General features: G+C 50.6%; 2 long non-coding RNA genes across 4 annotated transcripts; both read right to left on the bottom strand.

Annotated features, from left to right (window-relative positions):
- Positions 1 to 141: 141 nt before the first annotated feature.
- On the bottom strand, positions 142 to 25,846 carry LOC120393232. 3 transcript variants are annotated; one of them, XR_005591951.1, is made up of 3 exons: positions 25,730 to 25,846; positions 2,507 to 2,721; positions 142 to 398 (listed from the first exon to the last, which is right to left on the bottom strand). It is a non-coding gene; the product is annotated as an uncharacterized LOC120393232 (long non-coding RNA). The 3 variants fall into 3 exon arrangements; XR_005591952.1 differs by lacking the exon at positions 25,730 to 25,846 and adding an exon at positions 3,693 to 3,715; XR_005591950.1 differs by lacking the exon at positions 25,730 to 25,846 and adding an exon at positions 3,264 to 3,684.
- LOC120393234 lies at positions 22,782 to 24,042 on the bottom strand. The gene is made up of 3 exons (XR_005591954.1): positions 23,775 to 24,042; positions 23,343 to 23,499; positions 22,782 to 23,139 (listed from the first exon to the last, which is right to left on the bottom strand). It is a non-coding gene; the product is annotated as an uncharacterized LOC120393234 (long non-coding RNA).
- Positions 25,847 to 26,080: the final 234 nt, after the last annotated feature.

Genomic DNA, 26,080 nt, shown 5'->3' with positions numbered 1-26,080 from the left:
GAGCAGGCTCAATGCTCATCTTCACACTCTGGTTAGTTGCACTTGTTCTTTGAAATAACTTCCCTGTTCCATCCTTGTAGGAACAACCCATGGCCTTCTCTGGGAAGGAAAAAGGAACAAAGATCATCATCTTTGGTTAGAATTACCAACTACTTTCCTTTCATCTGAACAGGTAGCACCCATTTTTAGTGCTTTATTCAGTACAGCAATTTCTCCTGCTCTTTAGAGAGATGAAAATTTCCTCAGTTACCTTCCTTCCACCTGAAAGTATGACCAGAACCAATGGCTATTATGGGAATGGTGTATAATATTTCTTACCTCCTTAAAAGGATGGATCCGCTAATTCCTTCCTGTAAACGACAGCCATGTGTCATCCTTGCATCTCGAAATATGACCTCCTGCAAAGATCAATGTTTGACAGACCTTATTTTTGTCAGGCAACAAATGTAAAGGAATTGTCATTGGATTCATTTTGTAACAGGGAGTATAAATGCACACCTTCTGCGTGATGAATTGCTGGATTGGTTTCTCTCTTTCTCTCCATACAATCAGCTGTACTGCTAAAAATCTAGTAGGTATAAGTGGTTTCCTTATTCTTGATTGGAACAAGTCAATACTTCTGTAACCTCAGAAGCTTTGGTTATGTATCTTGCTTTATTCTTATGAAACTGCTTGTAGCCTTTGACAGCAAAGGATAGATTAACTTCCTTCACCTGAAAGTACACTCAGATTGGTTAGTTTCCACTCCATTGCTAGGAGAAGGTGCATTCCTTTTACCTCTTGATAGCAAGAGAAACTGTTCCTCCTTCTGACGGACAAACTGCATTTCTTTCACCTGAAGGGAAACCAGATCCATCAATTTCTCCATTGTAAGGTGAGTTCCTTACCTCTTGGTAGCAGTCATGAGTTTTGCTTGTTTCCTTTCTGTAGATATCCCAGATCTTCTAGCAACTTCCTGAAGTTTTCACACCCTCAACGTTCAAATCGGCTGCATTTCTCTCATCTGAAAGTGTGAGAATCTATTCATTGCCACTTGAATGTTAAGAGGGGGAAAAAAGTGCATTTCTTTACCAACTGACAAGCCTGGTTCAGCTAGTTGGATTTGCATTAATTCCTTCTAGAACACAACAGCCCTCTGGTCTCCTTCCATCTGGAGATGCAACATGACCTATTTATTTGGTCTGCAAGTGTTGCTTTAGCCTCAGATTCATTTGTCAACCAGGGAAACGTAAATGCTTACCTCCATGTCTGATGGTCTGCTGACTTGATTCAGATTTGTCCTGAGTCTGCTTTTGACACTTTCCCCATGACAAGTAAGGTCATCCACAGTTTTTCTCCCTGAAAGCAAAATCCACACCACTTCATGTACACATGGATGTTTGGAGACTGGTATTTCTCAACTCCTTGCCCGGGACAGCCACGCCACTTAGCCTCACTTCTCCCTGGTAGGAATGGCCACCTGGTCTGTTCATATCTCAGAGCAAAACCTGCAATCATTGTTTGACAGATTTATTTATTATTACTCACTAGCAGCTATGAAGAGTCATCAATGGAGAAGGTTTCTTAGCATCCAGATCATTAGGCTTCTAGAGACCTTTCAGTGCTCACCTACTTGTCAGTGATGTTCCACCGCAAGGCTTTGATTCTTAGTGGTACAGCCAGCTACACAGGGTAAAACCTGAAGCATATAAATGGCTGCTTGCCTTTTTCTGAACTAGAAGTAAAAGTAAAAGATACTTTTCTTTCCTCTGGCCAGGTATCCTTACCTGTCTTTTTTCCTTACATGCAGCAGCCTCTTATCATCCTCCCTTGAATGGTAAGACCTTCCTTTCACCTGAAAATAGAAACAGAGCCTTTAAGTCCTGCCCCCGTGCTGTGAGGAGGTGTGTTCCTTACCTCTCGATAGAAATGATTAGTTCCACTTAGTTCTTGACATCTGAAAAAGAAGCAACAATGATCAATTAGGCACAAATAGAATCAGCTGGACAACTCCTCTCTGCAAATGGAAGAGCAGGCTCAATGCTCATCTTCACACTCTGATTAGTTGCACTTGTTCTTTGAAATAACTTCCCTGTTCCATCCTTGTAGGAACAACCAATGGCCTTCTCTGGGAAGGAATAAGGAACAAAGATCATCATCTTTTGTTAGAATTACCAACTACTTTCCTTTCATCTGAACAGGTAGCTCCCATTTTTAGTGCTTTATTCAGTACAGCAACTTCTCATGCTCTTTAGAGAGATGAAAATGTCCTCAGTTACCTTCCTTCCACCTGAAAGTATGACCAGAACCATTGACTATTATGGGAATGGTGTATTGTATTTCTTACCTCCTTAAAAGGATGGATCCGCTAATTCCTTCCTGTAAACTACAGCCAAGTGTCATCCTTGCATCTCGAAATATGTCCTCCTGCAAAGATCAATGTTTGACAGACCATAGTTTTGTCAGGCAACAAATGGAAAGGAATTGTCATTGGATTCATTTTGTAACAGGGAGTATAAATGCACACCTTCTGCGTGATGAATTGCTGGATTGGTTTCTCTCTTTCTCTCCATACAATCAGCTGTACTGTTAAAAATCTAGTAGGTATAAGTGGTTTCCTTATTCTTGATTGGAACAAGTCAATACTTCTATAACCTCAGAAGCTTTGGTTATGTATCTTGCTCTTTTCTTATGAAACTAATTCTGGCCTTTGACAGCAAAGGATAGATTCACTTCCTTCACCTGAAAACACTCAGATTGGTTAATTTCCACTCCATTGCTAGGAGAAGGTGCATTCTTAGTACTTAACTGGTACAATATGAACTTCTGACAGACATGCTGCAGTGATCAAATCAACAGGAATAGGACCAATTGCAATGTAATCTCTTGAAAGGTAAGAACCAAGCTGATGCCAGCTCTCAGCTATGGTCACTTCTACCCTTTCTTTTTTGAATTGTAGAAATACCTGTATTGTTAACCCCTAGTAGTTACATCCTGACAAAGGCAATTGGGATTCTACCTGATGCTAAAGAAATCAGTCCAGGTTCTTACCCCCATCCACTTCTTCCATGCTTCTCCTTTTTCTTCTCTTCTAGCCTCTTTGCCCACTCCTTTTCCATGTCTCTCCCCTCACCCATTACCTGTCCCTCTTTCTTCTCTGTACTTTCCTCACTTCCCTGGTTCTTCTTTCTCACTAACTTCTTCCATTCCCCCCCTCCTCCCTTATCAGTACCTCCTCCCTCCCCCGCCCAGCCTTGTCCCTGCCTTGTTTCCTTCCTCCTTACAAGAATACTTTCCTTCATCCTTCGGTGTCTCACGTTCCCTTCTTTAGCAATGGAAGCAGGTTGGTCCCAGAAGGCCCTGCTCCATCACTCTGGTCCCTGTACTCAGACCCACAGGCAGCAGCCATGTGCTCTGGGCGACACCCTGGTGTGAAATGCTGCGGCCCCTGGGGGCTGACCCAACAATCTCTGCATCACAACAGAGTCGCGGGTCATCACCACCTTGTCATTTGGGCAAAGTGACCTGCCCCAGGGCCCTCTAGGGGAGCTGTAGGGGGAAGGCTCTTGCTGACTCTAAACTCTCAAATGAGTCAAATTACACTCCAGATCTGGAGTCACCAGCTGGGGCTCTGTTTGTGACAGTGAGTTCCTGGGTCATGAACGGCTCCTTTCCCTGTGGTTTGGATGGAGTGGGATTTACGCAGCCCTCACCTATGAAAACTTACATCCCTAGTTCCCCCTGCCTGTCCCCACCTCTGTTTGTCTAGGTTACCATCCCTACGGTGGAATGTTCCACTTCCATCACAATGGGCCAATTCTGAGCAGTGCTGAGCTCCTGCATCTTCCTCTGAAACCAGTGAGAGCTGCAAGTGCCCAGCCCCTCTCAGGACTAACCCTGTTGGCTGCATTTCATGGCACCGTGCTGTCCTCCATCTTGTGGTCTAGGCTGATTGCTGCAGACCCACCCAGGGACTGACAGCCAGCGCCTCCTGTGCAGGGGAATCCAGGCAGGGATTTCAGTGTTAGCTGGAGATGGGAGATACCAGAGCCATCACTCCACCCTTCCATGATCGCTGGGGGCTCTGATAAAAGGACACCTGTCATTGGCTGTGTGGGCCCATACGTTGTCCTGGCTCTGGCCAGGTAGCTGGCCCAGCAGACCTCAGTCAAACTGCCCAAAACACAACAGACTCATTCGGTGGCAAAGGCACTTGGCCGGGTTTGTTGTTGACAAAGCACTTGTACTAGCACCCCCTAGACTCTGCATAGACACCAGCTCGGTCAGCAATGGGACTCCCCATTGGCCAGATGTACCTTCTGTGACCCCTCTTTTATACCCTCATACAAACAAGTTGTGTATTGCCCCTCTCATGTGCTTACTTACCACCCTACACCCTGGACCTGTTAGAACAATCGAGTCAAATAGGTAGCACTGTGTACCCTTATTCTCGTATTTATAGCTGTAGTCCTAGAACTGAAGGCCAGAAGAGACCACAGATCATCTAATCTGACCTTCTGGATATCACAGGCCACTAAACAGCACCCTGAACCCCCACACTTGGCTCTGGGCCAAGAAACAGAGCCCCGGTCATAACCATAGTAACCTTGAAGATGAAGGATCTGGTCCTGTGCTTGTGCAAAGCACAAGGAGAACATGCCAGGGCAGTTTCCCCCTTCCCTGGTTCACCTGCTTTAGGCTCCAAGCTCCAAGCTCCCAGCCATCACCACTGTTGGGGAGAGACTGTCTTCCCCTCACATATACTCCTCCTTGAGTTGGGTTTGGTCCTGCGTTGAGCAGGGGGTTGGACTAGATACCTCCTGAGGTCCCTTCCAACCCTGACATTCTATGATTCTATGATTGACTGGCATGTTATGACTGCAAAGCCCCCTGATTTACACTTTGATATTCTCCACAACCCAGTCTCCTTTCTCTCACTAGGCTATGCCCAGGGTAGTGCCTGCACTTACAAGTTACCAAACAGCTCTTTCCAAGCAAGCGCCTATGAGCATTACAAAGAAAACATTAACAACACTAAAGGAACCAACCCCCATGCTAAGTAGTTTACCAGAGGTTATCCCACCTTCAGTCTTGGGTGCTGGTAGTGGCCAGTCCTTCCAAACCCACAACTGGGTTCTCCCCATGGAAGAATGTGGGTGTGTGGAGGGGGGTAGAGAGACTGGATGCATAAAGGGACAGAGGTGAAAGGGGAGAGAGAAGAACTAGGTTGAAGATGAAGAAATAATTGATAATAGGGCGCATTGGTGTTTACATAGATAGGGGATGACTGTTGCATGAACAAACTCCAGAAAGGAAGAGGGAAGAATGGAGAAAGGAAGGGGAGGATAAAAGGAGAAAAAAATAAAAATGACTCAATTTAAACTCAAGGAAAATTTGAACTCTGCAGAAAGGGTGGCCAGCACATCCCTCGGCCCACGCTGCTTCCCGCAGCCCCCATTGGCCAGGAGGGGTGAACCGCGGCCAGTGGGAACCGCGATCGGCCGAACCTGCGGATGCAGCAGGTAAACAAACCAGCCCGGCCCACCAGGGGCTTTCCCTGAACAAGCGGCGGCTCTAGTTTGAGAACGACTGCCCTAGGGCCCAAGCTGGACTGTAGAACTGCTGTGTCCCCTTCGCTCACTAGCCTGGAGACCTTTGACAGCGCTTTGCTAGTGAACCGAGCCTCCAGGCTCGGTTCACTCTCAGCCACCAGCCTCCAAAGTCAGGCCCAGCTGAATCCACGAATGCTACACCCAGCTGGTCATGAATAGACACAGGGCGGCACCCGCACATCCCTCAGTCCCAGCCTTGCACCCCAGAGCTGTGCATCGTGTACTGCTCAGGGCCCCAACACCCCCGAATGGTGTCAACTCATTAAAAGTCCGTCGTTCCATCAAGGGGTGATGAACATGCCCCAGCCTTTAACGTGAGTAGAGATCCCCCAAACACTCCAGCCAAAAGCGCCCTGGTTTAGAAAAACAATGGAACAAGCTTATTAACCAGAGAGAGATTTTAAGTGAAATTGGCATAAAAGTCAGCACTGGTTAGAAAAGAAAAGATAAGATTGTGACTGTATCCTAACTCCTAAATTTTACCAAGCTGAATAAGATTTGAAAGCAAAAAGGTATCTCTCTGCCCAAAAACTTTCTGCAGGCCATACTGACTGGAAGGCTTTCTGGCCAAGACCTCCCATCCCGCACCCCTCTACACACCCACACACACACTTACACTTCAATGTTGGTTCTTTGTCTTTCACACACTCTGGTCACCATGTGTTGAGATGGGGAGGACAGGATCTAGCGAAGCCATTGTCTTATTTATACCCTCCTCCTCTCTGTGAGGATTACCTCCACCCAATCAGGATTACCTCCACTCAATCAGTGCAGGCAAGAGCATAGGAAGAGTCAGAAAAGGAGTGCATATTTATGGGTTTCAGAGTAGCAGCCGTGTTAGTCTGTATCCGCAAAAAGAACAGGGGTACTTTTGGCTCCTTAGAGATGAACAAATTTATTTGAGCATAAGCTTTCATGGGCTACAGCCTACTTCATCGGATGCAGGTATTTATAGGGACATCAAGAATAGCCAGTGTCATGAGAATTGTATTAAAACACTTGGTAAGTGCATAGCCTTAGCCTCGGGTGTAAGACAATCTAACTATTAGAGAGCACATGTGTAAAACAATTAAAAGAAAAGCCAGTTATAAAAACATGGTCCTTTATAGAGGCTTCAATCCTGCAAACCCTTAAGCATGTGCTTAACTGTACACTAGTTGACTTCAGCAAGGGGGCCGGCTGAACCCACGGAACAGCAATTCCCAGCAGATGTTTCCATTTCCTCCCTGACCGACAAGCAGCTGAACCAATTATAGGGAAGAGAGTTTTTGGCCCCTGTTCTGAGCATCTTCACTTCAAGGGTTCCATGAGCCGCTAAAGCAGGGGTAGGCGAGGGCCACAGCTAGGTGGGGAAATTGCAGGGCCATGAAGGTAGGGCTGGAGCATGGGGTTGGGGTAAGGGAGGGAGTGTGGGTGTGGTTTGCAGGAAGGGGCTCAGGGAAAGGGGTTGGAGTGTAGGAGGGGTGCAGGGTGCAGGGGGGACAAAGAGCAGGGGGGTTGGGTGCAGGAGGGGGCTCATGGGAGGATTGGGGTTCAGGAGGGCTCAAGGCTGGGGCTGGGGTGCAGAGTGCAGGAGGGTTTGGGGTGTGGGCTCTGGTCCGGTGCCACTTACCTCCAGTGGCTCCGGTGTGGCAGCAGTGCACAGCGGGGCTAAAGCAGGCTCCCTGCCTGCGCTGGCCCCGTGCTCCCATTGGCCATGGTTCCCCGTCCCAGTCAATGGGAGCTGCAGGGGGGGCGGTGTCCGCAGGTGAGGGTAGCGCATGGAGCCCTCTGCCCCCCACTCCCCACGGGATGCAGCAAAGTGGTGCCAGCTGCTTCCGGGAGTGGTGTGGGGCCAGGGCATGTAGAAAGCCTGCCTTAGCCCTGCTGTGCGATCAGGCTGGCAATCCAGCGGGCCAGATCTGGCCCATGGACCATAATTTCCACTCCCCTGCTCTAAAGTCATTGCTAGGTAGCACAATGGGGAATCTTTAGGTAACATAAATGTTCATCTCATATTTTCCTATGGCTCAGATGCCCCTGAGACTGCCTAACCCATCAGCGATCACCAGGTTCTGCTGCCTCAAAGCAGGGTGTCAGGGAGGAGTCTTTTTATTCTGAACACCCGTGAACTCCCTTCCAGTTATCCAGTATCCCCTCCCCTCCCTTCCATTCAGTTCAAGGTCTATTTGCAGATGCAGAATCTGGCAGGCAAGATGGTCAGCACGGTGTTTGTGGGGAATGCCGGGGTAACAGGTGTCTGAGAGCTCCATCTCCAGGTGTATGCTGTAACAGCTGATCACCATATTGTCCGATTGACAGGAGCTGTGGAAAAAAATCAGACTTGGTAAGTTAGAACTTAAAGAATATGCCTGCAGGACACGCATCACATTTTCCCAAGTGGTTGCACTAGCTCCGTGCATGCCAGCCGGCCAGCAATAAACAGGGCACGTTGGACAGACGCAGCGACAGGAAACGATCATCGGTGCTGTGAAAGAGAGACCTGAGAGGTAAAGGCCTTCAGGAACATTTACAAGAAGGAGACCTAAACTCTGTGCTTCTAATTCTGAGATACAGTGATTTAATATTCCACACAAACTAGAACAGACAGGCCAAGAACAACAGTCCCAGCCAGGTCTGAAACAGCTTTTAGATTTCAATGCACTGGGACCGGGAAGTTGCCCAGAAAGAAAAGGCAGAAGGACCTTGTGTGTAACTAATGCTCTGTGGCTGACTCCGCACAGTGACTGCATTGCAGACATTTCACTCACCCCTCTTTTCTGAAATCACGCACTCTGTAATAATAATCACAGCCAAGATTATAACAAGGGCCCCGGGAACCATCCGGATGATGAAAACAACGTGGGAGGCATTGCTCCCTGTGACATTATTGACAAGAACTGTGTCCGTACAGATCATTGTTGCAACCAAGGTCCTTTAGTTGCACCAAATCTTGTACATAGGAGGTCAAGTAAGGTGTCTATAGGAAGGCTGTAACTTACTGGTTAGGATTATGCTGTCTGTATGTGTGTATCATTTTTGTATTTGAAGTTATGAATATTGGCTTTGTACTTGTATCTCCATGTGTTTTCTTCTAAGTAGCATCAGTGAAGCATTTGATCAGCTTCTTGAGAAAGAACTATTCGGAGTGAGTGCCCAGTCAAGAAAGACTTAACTGACAATGGACTTTGGGAGACACCAATCCGCATCTGAGCTTGCCTGGGAATGTTCAAAGTATGATGTAAACAATGGTGTCAGCCTGCAAAAAGCGGAATCATTCATGGACATGTGACTTGCCCAGGTGGCTACAAACTCAGTCTTGATGCTGTGATTTTGCACAGGAGAACAAAGGAGTTTCCGCCCACAAGAGAGAGAATATAAAAGGCCCTGGAAGCCCTTCCATTTGGTCTTCAGCTGGCTCAAGAGATGGCCTCTCCGCGCCAAAGAGATGCCTGATAGAATCTGGAACAAAGGACTGTAACTGCGGGGGTGTGAGTGACTGCTGGACCCAGGCCATAAGCCACGGTGTTGGTTTGAAAAGTATTGGGCCCAGACTAGGAAGGAGTCTAGTCTGTGAAAGAAGCTTGTTGGGACATCTCTGAGGGTGAGATTTACCTGTATTCAGTTTCCTACTGTATTAGGCTGAGACTTGCGTGTTTTGCTTTATTTTACTTGGTGACATACTTTGTTCTGTCTGTTATTCCTTGAAACCACTTAAATCCTACTTTTTACACTTAATAAAATCACTTTTGTTTATTAATTAACCCAGAGTAAGTAATTAATACTGGGGGAGCAAACAGCTGTGCCTATGTCTATATCAGTGTTATAGAGGGCAGGCAATGTATGAGTTTACCCTGTATAAACTTTATACAGAGTAAGACAGATGTACTCAGGGTTTAGGCTCCCAGAAAGACTGAATACTGGGTGCTGGGAAAGTCCCTGTTAACTGAGAACCCCTGGGCTAAGTGAATCTTAGTTTCTGTGAACTGCAGGGGGGGCGTGGCCCAACCTCTTGGTCTGTGCTGGAGCCGACTGGTGCATCCAGCTCAGCAAGAGGGGAGTGGAGAGAAGCCTTTTCTGGCAGGGGGCGTTTCTTCTCAGTGGTATCCCAGCACATCTAGTGACAGTCTTGAGGGAGTTTCTGTGACCCAACCCATCATACTCCCTTTATCTGAAATCAAGAAAAACCTGTCAGTGTGGGATGCAGGGACAGAGAGAGGGGCAGATTTGCCTCTAAAGGAAGGACAGAGGCTGATGCATTAATAAAGGGATGGGAGAGACAGTTTAAGGATGTAAAAGCTATTTCTCTCCCCCTCCCTTAATTTCCCATCCCCGTCTGTGTCACAGGCAGTTTCCCTGGCCTCCCTTTTTTCCAGCAGGTTCCTCTTCCTATGCCAGCTGCTGGGACCTGTGGGGTCATCGGGCTGGGTTCAGCCCTCTGCCTAGGGGAACCCTCCCATGAGGCCAGCCAGCCCGCTGACTCTGCCACAGGAGTAGGGAATCCCTAGCAGAGCAAGACACTAGAGACCTGGCCAGAGGCCAATGCTCCCCTAACTGACCCCATCTTTGGTTTCCACCCTAGACTCACAAAACCTCTCCCAATTCCCCTCATCCCAAGGGGAAATGGCTTCATTAACCCTGCACCTGCCAATCCACAGGCTAAACGGGACTCCATACCTAGCCTAGGGGGAGGGATCTGTCACTGGGCAGGGACTGGCTCAGTAGGGAAGAAAGGAAACCAGAAACCCTACAAGGTTTGTATCTCTTAACATAACAATAGAATAACAGGAGGATTCTGAATGTGCAAATTGCCTAAAGCTCCTTGCCAGTGGTCGCCATTACAAAATCAGCATTTACCCCAGTCAGCACACAGCAGTGTTGAGATGCCGCACTGCTTCCCGATGCTTGGAACTGGCACCAGATTGCAGCACTAACTAGAACCTTCACCTCCTCCACAAAACAGTAATTCTGTTGACAACTGCTGAACATCTGTATTTACACAAGCATCAGGTTCAGCTGTGTGTGTCAGTTAAATGCATTAAAAACCCCTCTAAATGCTCCACTGCACACACACTTCCCCCTCTTGGGAGAGGATGAGAGAGAGAATGGACCACACCTGGCAGGTGTTAGTCACATGGCTTGATGCGTGGCTGGAAGCTGCTCAAGCCCAGATTTTTAAAGGTATTTCCACATTGCAGTGCTGAGTGGAGCAAAGTCTACATGATTTAGCAGCCTACATTTCATTTTCAAAAGTGATTTCTTGCCCCACTGACTGCCAATGAGAGAGGCTCCTAAGTCACATAGCCCTGCCGGTGCTCAGTGGAGCAATGGTGAAATACCTTTGCAAATCTGGGCCTCAGATACTATGATGATCAGGGGCAGTAAAGAACTGATGTAGAAAGAGGAACAGATTCTCCGGTGCACTGAGTGTGGCTCCAGATGCCTTATGCTCTGTCCTGCCCAGTCTTTGGGGGCTGGGCATAACGTAGAGCAGCTTACAGGAATCCTGGCCAGTGATTGTCTCTGGTTCTGTCTCTCAGGCAGTGCTTAATCTGTAGTGAAAGAGCTGCCAGGGCTCAAGCAGGTTTTTTTTACATTCATAACTGATGCAGCAAGCCCAGGAGTGCCAGGGCTATGGATTGCCAAGCCTGGCACAGACTAAGCATTGCTCTTAGCACGGCTTTCCCTGCTCCTGCTCCATCGCTCTGTAGGAATCTGATAGTATCTGGATCTCATAGTAGGAAGCACGTATGAGGCTGCTGACACTTACTGATGGTCACCTGGGTTCCAGCTCCTGACACAGACAGGTTCCTTGCTGTGATCCCCACCTCACACACGTAGGTTCCTGTATTAGATGAATTCGTGTTCTTCAAAGTGAGAGAGGCAAACCCATTGGCCAAATGCAGGGTTGTGATCACCTCACTCTCATTCACCAGCTCTTGCTTTAGTCCCTCAGTCCCATAGTTATACCATCGCACATACATGGTACTGTGGTCATTGACTGTCTTGAATGTACAATTCATGGTAAGTTCTGAGCCTTCCAAATCACTGACACTGGCTGGGGTTTGATTCAGCATCAGGTCGGTAATTTCTGCAGAATGAGAAACACAGATGATGGCACCTTCATTGAGAAACAGTTCCATGTGCCACCAGACTAGGGCAGATGTACAAAATGAATCTCTCCAGTCTCAGAAGGGACCATTATGATTGTCTGTCTCTAGTCTGACCTCCTGCACAACCCAGCCCACAGAATCTCACCCACCCAGTCCTGTAACAAGCCCCTGACCTATGTCTGAGTTACTGAAGTCCTCAAATTGTGGTTTAAAGACCTCAAGGTGCAGGGAATCCTCCAGCAAGTGACCCATGCCCCATGCTGCAGAGGAAGGCAAAAAACCCCCTCCAAGAATGTGACTTCTTACCTGAACCTTGTGTACACCTGACACGCCTGCCAAATTCCTCACATTCAAAACCTTCTTGAGACCTATTTCCCTCCACCAGCCCAATGCAGGGCAACAGAGAGGGTGGCCAATTCTGCCCGTTCTCCCCGCTTTTGTCTGTCTTGTCTGTTTAGAGTGTAAATTCTTTGGCACCAGGGCTCTCTCACTACGTCCATGTGCAGTAGAGCTGATTGCAAAACTTAGCTTAGACTGAAACAGCCAATATGCTGAAGAGAACTGATTCACCAAATCAACTACAGATTTGACTCCACTTTCATCAAAACACACACAGGTTTCTGCTGGTGTTCCAAGATCCACAGGGTTCAAAAAGAACTAGATAAGTGCCTGGAGGATGGGTCCATCAATGGCTATTAGCCAGGATGGGCGGGGATGGGGATGCCAGAAGCTGGGAATGGGTGACTTGGGATGGATCACTGGATGATTGCCTGTTCTGTTCATTCCCTCTGGAGCACCTGGCATTGGCCACTGTCAGAAGACAGGATACTGGGCTAGCTGGACCCTTGGTCTGACCCAGTGCGGCCGTTCTTATGTTCTTATGTTCCGGGAGCCCCAGCTCGGGGAGTCGGGAGTCGAGTCTCGGGGCAGAGCCGGGTCTCTAGGGGTTCTTGTTGTCTGCTAGGCTCCCTGTCCGAGCCAGGGCTAGTGGTGCTTCCAGTGTCCCTGCCATGGAGCTGAAAGCCTGGAAGTTGCAGGATCAGCTCCCAGGGGTGCAGCATTGGGGTAGCTCCGCCATGCAGACTGCCCCGGGCTGGAGATCCCAGGGCTCCTTGAGTCCTGGGACAGTGACTCCCCAAGCTGCTCTGCTCCTGAGCAGGCAGCTGGTAACTGGCCTCTGGGACTCTGGAAGCCCTCGGGTCCCTGGCCCTGGTGCAGTCCTTGTCCGTCTGGGTTTGGAATGAAGCCAATTCTGAAATAATGAAACGTCTCACAAGCTGAAACCACCAGCTCTAGTGTACAGGGCCTAGCGCAGTGGGCCTGACATGTTGGTTGAGGCCTCTAAGCGCTATTGCAAAGCAAACACTCAATAATAACCTATTACTGAGCCAACAACTTCATCCTGACTCTGCTCAACCCGTTGCGGGTTTGGCTTAGACGCTTCAGGGGCTAAACTAGAGGGATGCCCATGTTTTGTCAAGCACCCTGCTCAGCCCTAAGGGAGAGGCGACTGTCTGTGCTGCTTGGGCAGCTCCAGCTGACAGGGGATGGGGGGCAGCCTTACCCCTAAGGGAGGCAAACTGCCTGGGCTGGGCTGGGGCGGGCGTGCTAGAGCGGCAGGGCGGGCGGGCGCTTGGGAGGCTACACCCCCACCCCACTCTGCCTCCTTGGCCAGGGAGCCATGGCAAAGGCCCCTCCTCCGGCTGGGCTAGACCCCCTGTGACGGAGCGATTCTGGCGGGACCCAACTGAGAGTGCCAAATCAGGACCAATTGCTTAAACAGGGCAGTTACAGCCCTAGGCTGGGGTTTTTCCACCTCTAAGGCAAACCAAACCAGCCAGACAAAAAGGACTTTGGTCTCACCCCACTGGCTAACCACAAGTCACACAAGCAATTTCCTTAGACACTCCAGTCTCCCAGTATCACCACCAGTGCACTCGTCCTGGGGATAAATGGTTATGAAAACCAACACCCCAATAAAAGAAAAAGGTTCCCTCGATCCCAAAGGACCAAGCCCCAGACCCAGGTCAATATACACATCAGATCTTACCCACAAATCACGCTGTTGCCAATCCTTTAGAATCTAAAATCTAAAGGTTTATTTACAAAGGGAAAAAGGTAGAGATGAGAGGTAGAATTGGTTAAATGGAATCAATTACATACAATAACGGCAAAGTTCTTAGTTCAGGCTTGCAGCAGTGATGGAGTAAACTGCAGGTTCAAATTGAGTCTCTGGAATACATCCCCAGCTGGGATGGGTCGTTCAGTCCCTTGTGTAAAGCTTCAGTTTGTAGCAAAGTCCCTCCAGAGGTCAGAAGCAGGATTGAAGACAAGATGGAGATGATGCATCAGCCTTATATAGACTTTTCCAGGTGTAAGAATTCCTTTGTCCTCACGGTGGAAACTTACAGCAAAAATAAAATGGAGTCTGGAGTCACATGGGCCAGTCCCTGCATACTTTGCTGAGTCACAAGGCGTGTCTGCCTTCTCTCCATGGGTCAATTGTGTAGCTGATGGCCCTTTAATGGGCCATCAAGCCAGCTATGCCGGGCTAACATCAGCTTTGTCTGGGACACTTCCCAGAGGCAGAGCATAATACAAAATTACAGACATTACAGAGCCAATACTTATAACTTCAACTACAAAATAATACACAGACATACAGACAGCATAATCATAACCAGCAACCCAGAACCTGGTCTTAGACACCTTATATGACCCCCTTTACTTAGGATTTGGTGCCACTACAGGACCTTGGTTGCAACCCATGTTCTATATGGTCCCCATTTATATCAATAACGTCACACCCCCTCTTTGGTGAATCGAGGAGCAGCACTGAGGGTGCCCAGGCCGTCGCCCCAGAGGACGTCTCTGGGGAGACCCTCCAGAAAGTAAATGCAGTGACTGTAGCAGGCCCTGCGGCGGGGCTCCCCCACAGTGTCCCTGTTCGACTGCCCTCACCGTGTTCACACTCCGTCCCGGAGAAGCCAGGGTAGCAATCACAGGTGTAGTTCCCGATGGTCTCCACGCACTCGCTGCGCTGGCTGCAGGAGGAATGCTGGCAAGACGCTGCAGAGATACAGCTGGATTAGGATCCACCCTAACAGCTCCTTAGAGCCCAGTCAGAACCCGCCCCACTGCCCGGACCCTGCACTCCATCCCTGCTGCATTTCTTCACTGCGGGATTCTTTCACAGCCTGGTAAAGTCCTGGGAGAAAACCGCTCTCAAAGGCCTTGGCTCAGGCCCTGCAAGAGCTCTTGGGGGGCTAGATACCAGCCAGGGCACCCAAGCTTTGCCCAGCCAGGTGGCATTGGCACCTTGCCGGAAGCTTGGAGGCAGTGGCTGCTTTGCACTGATTGTCACACGGCTCTTGCACCCAGAGGCGCTGCCCGTGGACAGCGCTGAGCTGGACGGGTTGGCTGCCCTCTGGATTGAGATGGAGCGTTGCATGCTGGGCCTGCAGGGGACACACCCAGGCATTGATCAGAGGGCAGCACGTGCCACGTTTGGCTATCAGGCTGTGCTTTGACCTCCCTATTTTCCCATGGGTCCTCTGCCTCACTCGGTGTGGAGGATGGACGGTGCTCACTGAATGAGGAGCTATTCAACTGTGTGTTTTCTCCTCACTGGTCAATGTGTGACCGCCCCTTCCCCCCCGCCCCAGCCTTATTTACTGCACACGATACAAACCCTGCTCTGAAGACAGAATTATTCATTTCCCCAAAGGCTTTTCTATAGCGCTCATCATGCCAGTATCTGAGTGCGTCACAAACATGAATGAGTTTATACTCACAACAGCCCTGGGAGATGAGAGGGTGGTATTATCCCCACTTCACAGATGGGAACAGAGGCATAGAGGCACTGGTTCTCAAAGGTATTTAGGCATCTAACAGCCATTGACTTTATTGCAAGTTAGGTGCCTAAATACCTTGAGGAGCTGACCAGAGAGATTAAGGCCGAAAGTAATTTTGGGGTGTCCCGTTTGAGTAGAGCCCTGCGCGGATACTCAGTTATATCCACAGATGCGGGTATCCATGGATCTAAAGCAGATACCGCAGACTTGCAGGGCTGTAGTGACAATGAGGGAGACAGGCTCCCGGTCAGGAGATGCCGCTTGCACACACTGGTGTGACCAGAGACAGCTGCCAGTCAGCCTAGTGCCCGCCCGGTGGACAGGGCTGGAGGAGGTGCAGCCATGCGGGAGGAGCTGCCTGGGCGCTGGCTCCTGCCAGTGGCAGCCCGACATGCTGCTTCTTTCGCCGCTGCGGTTCCTGGCCCAGTCGTTGGCCATGGCCCTGTGGGTCTCACTCTGCAAATCCGTGGATGTCCGCGTTATATCCGCAGATATCCACATCCGTGGATATATACACTGTGTATCTGCAAAGGGCTCTACATTTGAGACCCCCTCGGACCGGATTTTCTGGAGTATTTAGCATTGTAACATGCTATGTGGAGAGCACTGTTCCCATTGACTTTAGTTGCAGCTGTGAGTGCTCAGCACTTCTGCAAATCAGACCCCAGGGTCTCAATCTGAGCACCCAGAAAGTGAGGAACACACATTCAGTGGCCACCTGGGAAAGGTTTGGTTTTAGTGACTTGCCAGCATCACATGGGAACTCTGGGGCAGAGGCAGGGATACAATCCAATTCTCCAGGGCGGCAGTCAACAGCCTTACCCTTGAAACCCTCCTCTCTCTTCTTGCAACCCCCTGCCTCATTCATCACACCGTCCAGCACCTGCAGCAGGTGGGGTAGGGCTCCTACAGACAACAGCTTTTTTCACTGTACAACCTGGATTCATTCCCTAGCATAGGTCCATCCTGCGCACTCAGGGAGGGAAGGGATCTGGCATTTCCTATGGTATCAGTGCTTGACTTTGAAACGTTAACGATGTTCTTTTAAAGTAGGTTTCTTTGTGAGTGTCTGTGTGTGTGTCTGTAACTTCCTACATTTTTATAAAGCAAACTGTAAGATCGATCATGTGGCACCATAGTGACACCAATATGGATCATCAGCAGGGTTAAAATCCTGAGAACCAGTGCACAGACCTCTGCCACTTGAGCTAATGGAGGAACCAATAGCAGGAGCAGGTTGTCATGCTCCGTACGGGCCAGCACTAGAGGGATATGAGACACACATTTTGCCAGGGGATTTCACAGATATTTGCTGACAACAGAGGCCTCAGCTCAGGTGGGCAGCGGGGGGACTCCCTTGACAGCTCAGGGCTGGGTGGTGGGGTGGGGGCTCCCCGACTGCTAAGATTGGGCAGTGGTGGTGGTGGGGGGTGTTCCCCTGACAGCTCAGGGCTGGGCAGTGGGGGGTGCTGACACCCCAGGGCTGGGCAGTGGGAGGGGCTCCCCTGACACCTCAGGGCTGGGCAGTGGGGGGGGCTCCCCTGACAGCTCAGGGCTGGGCAGTGGGGGGGGGGCTCCCCTGACAGCTCAGGGCTGGGCAGGGGGCTCTGCTGGTTGAAGCTGGGTGGTCTCATTTCAATTAATCTTGGTCAGTTGAGCACAGGAGAGAACTCAACCCCCCTCACCACCTGGAGTTTCCTTCTGTGGGGGTCTGTGGGGCACTGTCAGGGCATCGTCCCTGTTGCCCGTGCAGGGTCCTGCTCTGGGGGCCATTTGGGGTCTCTGTTCCTGGCACTGTCCCCTGTCCCCACACTCAGAGGTGTCTGGGGAGGAGGGTGGGGGTTGTTGCTAAGGAGCCAGCTGGTAGCTCTCCCTTGTGAGCAGCAGCTCCTCTGTCTGCCTCACTCCTCCCTAAACACTGCGCAGGTGAAGCCAGCCCCGTCCCCGGGTAGAAGAAGGTGCTAGACCTACCATCTCCAGTGCGAGCTGCCAGCCTCCACTCTCCTCTCCTCTCGCTCAATCTCTGGACCGGAGACGACTTACTCCGTCCCTCTGCTTGGCTGTGTCTTGCAGCACTTCCTTCTCAGCGTGCAGAACCTCACTGCATCCCTTCCCTGTTCCTCCCCCCACACCGAGTCACAGCTTGAGGGGTCATTGGGCCAGAGAGAGCGTAACTGTGAAGCCTGGTGGGTAGGGACTGACCTGGGAGGTGGGAAATCCAGGACCCAGTCCCCCTGCTCCAATGATTTGGTGTTGATCCAGCATAGGACAACTGAAACCGAGGGCTCCTCCATCAGACTATCCCTTAGCCCAGTGGTTAGGAAACCTGTCATGAGAGGTGGGAGACCCCTGTGCAAATCCTTTCTCCCCCACAAGCAAATGGAGGAATTGAACCTTGGGCTCCCACAGGCAGCTGAGTGTGCTACCAGTGGGCTAGAAGCCATACGGTGAACACCACCACCTCCTTCTCTGGCAGCCAGACTTTGATGGGACCTGCTCCGATAGGTGGCCTCTGAGCGCGCTTACTGGATCGGGCCCTGCATGCAAGTCAGATGGCGCCTGTCTTCCCCCGATTCACAGATCGCACTGGGGCTTAGGCAGGAGCTAATACCCAGGCGCCTAGAGGGAGGCAGCAGGGCACCTGCCCCATGACACAAACTAAGGTGTGTAAGCAACTTTTCCCTGAATACGTAGGTGCCAAATGAGTGTAGGCGCCTACATGGGCCCATGGGAGGTTTGTGGATATCAGTGAAGCCTCAAACTGAGACTTAGGCACCTAAACCCCAGACCTAGGCGCTTAAGTCTGGGGTTTAGCTGCCTGTGATTTTCTTGGGGTACCCAGGAATGTGAGTCACCCTCTAGCCAGAGGGAGCTTTGCTGTGGTGCCTGGGGTCAGCTCCCTAACCCCCCAGCCTGTTAGCCACTCAAGCACTCTCCTAGGGTTCTGCCTCACAGGTGCACCCCAGTCCCCTTGAAGCAATCCCCTGTGATATCCAGCCCAGGATGCTGCTACTCCCAGAAAGCCCAGAGCCTCTGATCCCAAAGGAGTAACATATCCCACTTGACCAGTTTCACCTTAAATCATTGCTCCTGTGAACCACACAGCACTTGCAGTGAAACAAGAGAAGGTTTATTTTAGAATGAATACAGAGTCCACTAGAAACAAGAGAGCGGTTGAAACCAGTGGTTACAATACAAAACAAAATCATGAAATGCAGACTAGGGCCACACTTATCAATAGTTCCCTTTCCTAGCTGGCAAAATAATCCCCACCCCCACCCCCCAAGTTCAGTCTGTTGCAGAATTCGCTAGTGTCACAGGAACCAGGCTCCAAATTTTCATGAAACACCCCCGTTCAGCAAGATGTTTCCTCAATGAATGGATTCAGGGGGCCTCTCCCCTTCAGTGTTACACTGAAAAAGTCTTTTGTTTCTATTCCCAGGCAGGATGATCCCTTGTCTGTTGCAAGGTTCCTTTTTTACTGCCAACTGGTTTCGATGGTTTGCAGTTGTCTCGGAGGGTTTGCCATTGAAAGTCTTGGGATGCAGCAAGACTAGACAACTGAGCCTGGCATTACATCATTGGCTAACCAGGGAGAGGCCAATCAATTGACAGCAAAGACCTCAGGAACTGTGGGTTCCATTCCAGGCTCTAGCAGAGGTGGCAGCTGAAATGCCTAAAGAATACATCAACAACTACGAACTTTTTAAACAAAAGGCCAGAATTAGGATGGGGCTAAGACCCGAGCATGCCCGTCGGTCCGGGCTGAGGGACAGGATCCGGCCGTCTGAACTGAGACCCCAGGCGGGCGTCCTGCCCGCGGCCAAGGCTCCACAGCCCGGTCGGGGCATCCCCTTTTCTGTCAACATTAGAGCATTCGCGCCCGGGGTTTTGAGGTCGGAAAGCAGGCCCCATGGGCGTTTCGGTCGCGAGAAAGTCTTCCATCAGCGAGACAGCCGCGGCTAATGTTGCCGGCCGATGGCGGAGCACCCGGGCCCGTCCTCGAGCCGATAGGGTGTGCACAAACTGTTCCAGAATGACTTGTTCCGTGACCTCCTCTGCAGGCCTCGTCTCCAGCTGAAGCCATCGCCTACACGCCTCCTTCAGGACTTGGGCCACTAGCCGTGGTTCGGTGCCTGAGGGATACGTCTGGCTCCGGAACTGCTGCCGAAAAGTCTTGGGGATGACATCTAAGGCATCCAAAATCGCGGCCTTTACTCGGCTATACTCCCTTGCCTCTTCTGTCACCAGCCCCCGGTATGCAGTCTGGGCCGTCCCGGGGAGATACGGGGCCAAAAGGGTGGCCCATTGGTCCTGGGGCCACCCAGCGACCAGTGCCACCTGTTCAAACATTACCAGGAATGCCTCGGGGTCATCATTGGGGCCAATCTTGGTTAGTCGCACTGGGGCGGCAGGGCGTGGTGCCCCATCCTCATCCCCTGGCTGTGGTTCTATGGGGTGTGGTAACGCTGTCACCAGCTGTTGCAGCTGGGCTCCGAGCTGCTGAATAAGCTGCTGCTGGAGTTGGGCGGCGTCCCGCTGTTGCTGATGTTGGAGCTGGGCAGCTGCCTGCTGCTGCTGCTGTAGCTGGGCGGTCTGCTGCCGCTCCTGACTCTCCGTCAGCAGCTTAAACAAATGCTCCATCTCCATGGTTCTCTGGGGGTGGATCTCCCCCTTCGGCCCCTTCTCACAGGGGTCAAGGGATCAGATCCCCACTTCTGGCACCACATGTACAAGAGTTCACCGGGGCTCGACCCTCTCCGGGCAGAGGGGAGCCACGCCGGCTCACTACACACCGAGAGGTCCGGGGGAATAGTCTGGCCCGAGGTCTCCCTTGGTGGTCCTTGTGGTAGTCGGCCGCAAAGTGGTTACGGTTGACCCTGTCTCCGGTGGGCAAGAACCACTGAGTCAGAAGGCCCCGGCCCTCAGGCGGGGCTGAGCCGTAACAATGGTTATGGGCCCGGCCCTAGGTCAAGGCGGGGCAACAAACACTGAGTCAGGAGTGCTCAGGCCCTCAGGCAGGGCTGAGCAACAGGAACCATCTTCGGCCTCCTCAGGCCAGGGACAGGGGGAGTCTGCACCCAGGAGTTGGGTGGCAGGGGGGACGCAGGCCCTCCCACTCCACTGCGTCCCAGCCCGGGGCCCTAGCAGCGGCTGAAGACTCGCTGCTTAGTCAGTGGGGATCCTGGCCGCAACACACTGACATCGGCTCTGGTAATGCTGCAGCCAGACTGGGGTCGGCTGCCCCCGGGATACTTCCGTACTCCGTCTCGGGTCCTACCCAGGTCCTGGCTTGGCCTCGGGTGGGGGGGGGGGGACCAGGAGCATGGGTTCGTCGGGGTAGGGGTTGGTCGGCAGCTCCGGCAGCTCCTCCGGGTAGCGAGCACGGGGCAGCTCCAGCAGCTCCTCCGAATAGCGGGCGCGGGGTAGCTCCGGCCAGTCTGGGCGGGCGCCTTGGGCTGCAGGAGCTTCCCAGTCTCGGGCTTCCCTAGGGACGTCTGTTCCCTCCAGTGGCCGGGTTCCTACTGAGTGCAGAGGGCCGGCCTTTATAGTTCCGGGTCGCCGCCTGACCTTTTGAGGGGTGGGTTCAGAGTTCCCTAGCTCCGCCCACTCTGGCCTCCGTCTGGGCTCTTCCTCCTCCGAGGCAGAGTGGAGCCGCACCGCCTCACTACAGAGGGGCTGTGGGGAGGATGGGGTAGGAAATGGCAGGAAGCCTCTGCCAGAGTCACCTGAGATGGAGAAAGTGAGCTTAGTTCCAGTTTGGGATTAAACTGTGTCAGAGCCTGGGTGTGGCAGTGAGCCCTTGGCAAACTGGGGAGAAGCCTGGCCGTGCGACGGTTCCTGTTTCCTTCTTTGGAAGGAGTGTCATGTAGCCCTAGGTTGTGAGAGACGCTGCCTTCAGTCTGATCTCCCCTCCCCAGCCGGGGTCTCCATCACTCTCCCGACTCATGAGTCTCTGTCCCTCTGTCTTACTGGCCACATGCTGAGCTCCTGCGCCTCCCTCTGGAACCAGTGGGAGCTGCGGGTGCCCAGCCTCTGTCTGTCCTGTTCCTTTGTGCCATCAGCCCCCCTCTCTGGTGTTTGGTGATGTTTGACCCTGGCTAACGCTTGGGGATGCAGTGTGTGTAGAAGCCGGATGCACAGTTAAGCTCTGCCCCTCTCCATGAAGGGAGGGAGCAGACTGTGTTATAGGTGGGGCTGTGATCACCAGTCACATGTTGGGATCTGGGGTTTTAACTGGTGGTTTTATACCCCTGCAGCCAGCTCCTCCTAGGCAGGGTGTGTACAGACCGTGGTGCAGTGTTCAGGCCAGGCTGAGATGGGCCGGAACCATCCCTCCACCTCTCTATGATCTCGTGGCAGGGGTGGGGTGGGGAAGGGTTACAAGAAAATAAACCCCTGATCTGACCTTCCTCCCCACTACCCTTGGTTTGGGTTCATTTTGCCAAATAGAAGCTGAAATGAGGAGATTGTTGCAAAACCAGGACCACGGCCTTCCCCATTTTGCTCTTCTCTGGTGTTAGGACCCCTCCTGCACCACTGTTTGTGAGTGACACCAGTTCACGTGGTATCTTTGCACAGGATATCGCATTCTCCCCCAACTGCCTTCCCAAGGTACGAGTCACTTGTATTGTCTTCACCTTGGAGATGCTGTCTCCCTGCAGGGGAGAATGAGGCCCCAATGGCTTTCAGGCGGCTGGGTTTATAGAGGTTTGAGACCCCACAACAACGCCCTGGGGGACTATTCGCTGCTAGCCTGTGAGTCCAGTTCAGGTGCCCAGGGAGCGGTGGCCCCACCATGCCAATGGAAGTGTTGCTCTGGGTTCATTGACCGCCTTCCAGAGCTGCTCTTTGAGGGGCTCTACGACCAGAGCAGCGGGGCAGAGCGCTTGGATGTGGCCGACCGAAGGCCTTGGCCTGGCCCCTCGGGGCATCCTGGGAGAGGAACATGGTAACAGTGCCGCTGGGCTTCCTGCTTTCCCCTCGACCGGTGCACCTGGCCATGTCCCCTCCCCATCCCTGGGGGCCGTGCACACGGCTTTTCCCTCTCTGGGATGGTGGGCTGATCTCTCCTGTGCTGGGTCCCTGCTGGAGTGGGAGAGTGACATGGGGGCCATGCTGGCACGGATGGGGGAGCAGTGCACCTGGGAGGGACTCTGCCCCGCTGCGGGGCTGGGAGCATGGGCATGGCCGAGGGACACAGGACGGGTTTATAGAAAATTCAAAAAACAAAGGGAGACAAGTTCTCTCTGATTGATTTTATTATGTCTGTTCCTAAATGGCCCTAAGGGCTGGTCCCTGCTCGATGCCCCAGAGGAAGGCGAAAAACCTCCAGGGTCTCTGGCCAATCTGCCCTGGAGGAAAATTCCTTCCTGACCCCAAACATGGCGATCGGTTTCACCCTGTGCATGCGAGCCAGGACCACAGTGGGGAAAGGACCCACTGGTCACTATGGTTAAACACCCTGTCCCAGGCCCCTCCAGGATAGTGCCTGTGTCCCAGCACTAACCCATCTCCAGGGCTTTCTTCTTTGCTTCCATCCCAGCAGCAACTTTTAAACATTGTGTCTTGAATACTGTCCACGCTGCCTGTTTCCTTCATCTGAAAGAAAAACCAAAGCCACTGATATCACTCAAGTGACAAGCAGATTCAGCACCTCCTAATAAAGATGAATCCCTGACATCTGCCATCCCCCTTACATCCTCTTAGCTCCTGAGATGTCTGATCAGCTGTAACAAACCCTTTGGCACAACATAAATTACATTCAGCACTACAAAATTGCTATGCTCATTTCTTAGACTTACCAAATGTTGCTTACCGCTCCTCAGAGCCAATCCTGTTGCTTTATTGAATGAGGGGTCTTTCATATTTTGAGATCCAATTGTCCTTTAAGGTGTTGGATCTGTTCAGCTCCGTCCCTGTTCCTTTCTACTCAAATCCTGAGCATCTGTAACTCTCCTCCTGAAAAGACAAATCCATTTGGCAATAAGAGACTCCTAAATGCTCACCTCCTTGTCAGTGGTAGTCTGCTGCATCGTGAAGGTGATAAGTGATTATCTTCCCATTCTAGTCAAGGAAGGCAACTTTTTGCAGGTCTGGCAATATGCGTTAGTTTGTTCTTCAGTAATATGACTGCTTATAATCCGCAGTCCCCAGGAGATCAGATCAGCTGCATTTCTGTAACCTGAAGGGAAACCAGATCCATCAATTTCTCAATTATGAGGTGAGTTCCTTACCTCTTGGTAGCAGTGATGAATTTTGCTTGTTTCCTTTCTGTAGATATCCCAGATCTTCTAGCAACTTCCTGAAGTTTTCACAACCTCAACGTTCAAATCGGCTGCATTTCTCTCATCTGAAAGTGTGAGAATCTATTCATTGCCAGTTGATTGTTAAGAGGGGAAAAAAAGTGCATTTCTTTACCAACTGACGTGCCTGGTTCAGCTAGTTGGATTTGCATTAATTCCTTCTAGAACACAACAGCCCTCTGGTCTCCTTCCATCTGGAGATGCAACGTGACCTATTTATTTGGTCTGCAAGTGCCGCTTTAGCCTCAGATTCATTTGTCAACCAGGGAAACGTAAATGCTTACCTCCATGTCTCATGGTCTGCTGACTTGATTCAGATTTGCGACTAGCTGAACTATTTGAAGTGGCTTTTTTTGTTTGTGTATTTTTACCTTAAAATAACAGCATCTTGTCACTGGAGTCCTCAATAGATCGAGCAGCTGGCAAGTCCATGTTATTTGTCCCGAGTCTGCTTTTGACACTTTCCCCATGACAAGTAAGGTCATCCACAGTTTTTCTCCCTGAAAGCAAAATCCACACCACTTCATGTACACATGGATGTTTGGAGACTGGTATTTCTTACCTCCTTGCCCGGGACAGCCACGCCACTTAGCCTCACTTCTCCCTGGTAGGAATGGCCACCTGGTCTGTTCATATCTCAGAAGAGAAAAACCTGCAATCAATGTTTGACAGATTTATTTATTATTACTCACTAGCAGCTATGAAGAGTCATCAATGGAGAAGGTTCCTTAGCATCCAGATCATTAGGCTTCTAGGGACCTTTCAGTGCTCACCTACTTGTCAGTCATGTTCCACCGCAAGGCTTTGATTCTTAGCGGTACAGCCAGCTACGCTGGGTAAAACCTGAAGCATATAAATGGCTGCTTGCCTTTTTCTGAACTAGAAGTAAAAGTAAAAGATGCTTTTCTTTCCTCTGGCCAGGTATACTTACCTGTCTTTTTTTCTTCAATTCAGCAGCCTCTTATCATCCTCCCTTGAATGGTAAGACCTTCCTTTCACCTGAAAATAGAAACAGAGCCTTTAAGTCCTGCCCCCGTGCTGTGAGGAGGTGCGTTCCTTACCTCTTGATAGAAATGATCAGTTCCACTTAGTTCTTGACGTCTGAAAAATAAGCAACAATGATCAATTAGGCACAACTAGAATCAGCTGGACAACTCCTCTCTGCAAATGGAAGAGCAGGCTCGATGCTCATCTTCACACTCTGGTTAGTTGCACTTGTTCTTTGAAATAACTTCCCTGTTCCATCCTTGTAGGAACAACCAATGGTCTTCTCTGGGAAGGAAAAAGGAACAAAGATCATCATCTTTGGTTAGAATTACCAACTACTTTCCTTTCATCTGAACAGGTAGCTCCCATTTTTAGTGCTATATTCAGTACAGCAACTTCTCATGCTCTTTAGAGAGATGAAAATTTCCTCCGTTACCTTCCTTCCACCTGAAAGGATGACCAGAACCATTGACTATTATGGGAATGGTGTATTGTATTTCTTACCTCCTTAAAAGGATGGATCCGCTAATTCCTTCCTGTAAACTACAGCCATGTGTCATCCTTGCATCTCGAGATATGACCTCCTGCAAAGATCAATGTTTGACAGACCATAGTTTTGTCAGGCAACAAATGTAAAGGAATTGTCATTGGATTCATTTTGTAACAGGGAGTATAAATGCACACCTTCTGCGTGATGAATTGCTGGATTGGTTTCTCTCTTTCTCTCCATACAATCAGCTGTACTGCTAAAAATCTAGTAGGTATAAGTGGTTTCCTTATTCTTGATTGGAACAAGTCAATACTTCTGAAACCTCAGAAGCTTTGGTTATGTATCTTGCTTTATTCTTATGAAACTGCTTGTAGCCTTTGACAGCAAAGGATAGATTCACTTCCTTCACCTGAAAGTACACTCAGATTGGTTAGTTTCCACTCCATTGCTAGGAGAAGGTGCATTCCTTACCTCTTGATAGCAAGAGAAACTGTTCCTACTTCTGACGGACAGCTGCATTTCTTTCACCTGAAGGGAAACCAGATCCATCAATTTTTCCATTCTAAGGTGAGTTCCTTACCTCTTGGTAGCAGTGATGAGTTTTGCTTGTTTCCTTTCTGTAGATATCCCAGATCTTCTAGCAACTTCCTGAAGTTTTCACACCCTCAACGTTCAAATCGGCTGCATTTCTCTCATCTGAAAGTGTGAGAATCTATTCATTGCAACTTGAATGTTAAGAGGGGGAAAAAGTGCATTTCAT

The sequence above is a fragment of the Mauremys reevesii genome, unplaced genomic scaffold (assembly GCF_016161935.1).
Source record: "Mauremys reevesii isolate NIE-2019 unplaced genomic scaffold, ASM1616193v1 Contig17, whole genome shotgun sequence".
In the NCBI taxonomy this organism is placed as follows: Eukaryota; Metazoa; Chordata; order Testudines; family Geoemydidae; genus Mauremys; species Mauremys reevesii.
The sequence above is the reverse complement of the archived record's forward strand: the minus strand, read 5'-3'. Positions and strand labels throughout refer to the sequence as shown.